We start from the raw sequence: 2349 nt of genomic DNA on the forward strand, positions 1-2349 counted from the left end.
TATTCTGTTTAAAATCAGAATTCCAAGTCTCTTGAATTTCCCTCATTTATAGTCTTAATTCGCTGATTCCGCGTGGACGACAAGGGGGTAGATAGCTCCTCCCTTGTGTTCTAATTTCTTAAAGTTAGGCTTTCATTGGGTCTTATCGGGATGTGGGCAGACCCCCCGGGCGTCTGATCGCTGCGTAAGCAATCTCTTCCGATTCTCCAGTGCCCGAGTTAGGCAAACTTCTGGCGCTGTGAGGACACAGCCTTGCTGGGCAAGCAGATTCCTGACCTACTTGCCATTACTGATGTTTACAAGTTGCGGCAATAACTGTGCAACACTGTTCGCTAGGCGCGAACATTTTTGGGCCGTGGCTTCTTCTACTATCTCAAATTTTGGGGCATAACAGTCAACTTCTCAATTTCTAAAGAAACTCAGTGGGGGTTCCATGAAGTATCATTTCTGCCCTTTTCGAAGCAATCCCAGATGCTTGGAAGCAAGAACTAACAGATGTCCTTGTCCGCGCAAGTTCGGTCTATCTGCTTGTTCTGACTGTGTCTTAACCTATGCTTCTTTGTAATTCTCATAATTCTACTTTATAACTACTGAAATAAAAAGAGGGGGGGAGGATTTCAATGGTTCGGTTACATGTCCTCTTGTCAGAGAGGGCGCCTCATATCAACAAACCCGCAACTACCTAACGATAACAGAAATGTGGTCTCGGGCCCCAGATGGGTGCTTGATACCATGAGAGACTGATCTATGACCGTCATTCGTAATATAAATTTGATTTTGACTGCCGAGTAAGATAGACTGGAATAGAACTCAGGTGGCAGAAATTAAATACGTAGAACTTCCAAAGGTTGCAAAGGAGAGAGAAGGTACTGTATAAGCTGGGCATCTTCCATTTCTATGAAAACATTACAGAATATAGAGACAAATGGAAAATGTTTTCGCAAAGGTTGGAACAGAAACGGATTCCACTTCAAGCCTATAAATAAAGTTCGTCTGGTAGACGAGACATAGGAAAACAAAGAAGACGATGAAAGGAGACGTAACAATATTAGAGACGGGAACAAGAGATTAGTCTAATCCATGAAGTGGTGATGATGATAATTTAGAAGAGATTCAGTCTTTAGAAAGTTAAAACGAAATGAAGGTACACCAACTTCAAGGCAAGATTTCGAGTCCATCGAAAAGGGTCTCAATTATCGATGTATCAACGTCAATCAATAGTATCGACTCAAGTGCATGGATGTCATCAATAATCCTACCCTCTGTCCCGTCTTCCCTCCCACAAGGACGAATCCATTACAACCTGTTTACTTCCTCTAAGCTTAAAATGCTCCGTACACCCACTGTGTTCTATTTTGTTCACAGAATGTCGCGCCATTCTCCTCCAATCGTGTCACAAAACGTGATGATGTCAGAAGACTGTCTCAATACGTCACGTCTCGAAAATCTATAATCGAGTGGATTTTGTTCAGTGCGCATGGCACTCCCTACAATATGGACTACCAACACCACCTATACGGTGTGCTTCAAAGCAAGAATGATTTTCGACTACGCTAGCTCAGACGGTTGAAAATTTCATTACGCTAATGTAAAGTGGGACTAAACAGTATCTAATCGCTGCGCCATAGCTCAAGCGATTAGTCGCTGGCTTCCCACCGCGGCGGCCCTGGTTCGATCCCGGGTCTGGTCAAGTGGGATTTGTGATAGAAAAAGTGGAGCTGGGGTGGGTTTGCTCCGAGTACCTCAGTTTCCCCTGTCAATCTTCATTCCACCAAATTCTCCATCATCATAATCACCCAGGGCATGAACAACAGGCCAAACAGTGGCCGCCGTACCGAGTAGACCCAGTTGGACTCAAAGCCCCACTAAGCGAATAAAAAAAAAATTGAAAAAGTAGTCTCTAATTCAGGGGTGGTCAAACTTGCTGAACACAGAAGCCAAACATGATTTATTTTTAGAATTGTGAGAGCAGCAAACTGATGTGGACAGGAAGCCATAACATACAGGATTCCCACGGAGCAGCGCTTTTCTTTTAACCTAATTCAAAGAATTATTTATATTTATTGGAGCGTCGTACCAACTCTTAAAAATAGCCGAATCTCAGTATTACCATAACATGAGCCCACCAATTAACCCCACCATGTTGACTGCATACATTCTCATGCATTGAAGTTATTAGCAGTTGTTTGTTTTGTCACATATGCATTTTACGCGTATTCTCTTGATAGCCTAAACATGTTATGTATGCCTTAATGGTTTTATAGCTTGAATATACGTTTGACGCTTTGAATGACCCCCACTTTTATAGATTCTCATGATAAATAAATGTGCAGTTAAATTAATAAAATT

At 42.3% G+C, this 2349-nt stretch overlaps 1 long non-coding RNA gene across 1 annotated transcript in view; it reads left to right on the forward strand.

Moving 5' to 3' along the window:
* Positions 1-1690, forward strand: part of LOC111872629 — a 21172-nt gene extending 19482 nt beyond the window's left edge. Inside the window, exon 4 of the long non-coding RNA XR_004513929.1 lies at positions 1366-1690. This is a non-coding gene — a long non-coding RNA (uncharacterized LOC111872629). The remainder of the gene's footprint in view (positions 1-1365) is intronic.
* Positions 1691-2349: the final 659 nt, after the last annotated feature.

Source organism: Cryptotermes secundus, unplaced genomic scaffold (genome assembly GCF_002891405.2).
Source record: "Cryptotermes secundus unplaced genomic scaffold, Csec_1.0 scaffold2862, whole genome shotgun sequence".
Lineage (NCBI taxonomy): Eukaryota > Metazoa > Arthropoda > Insecta > Blattodea > Kalotermitidae > Cryptotermes > Cryptotermes secundus.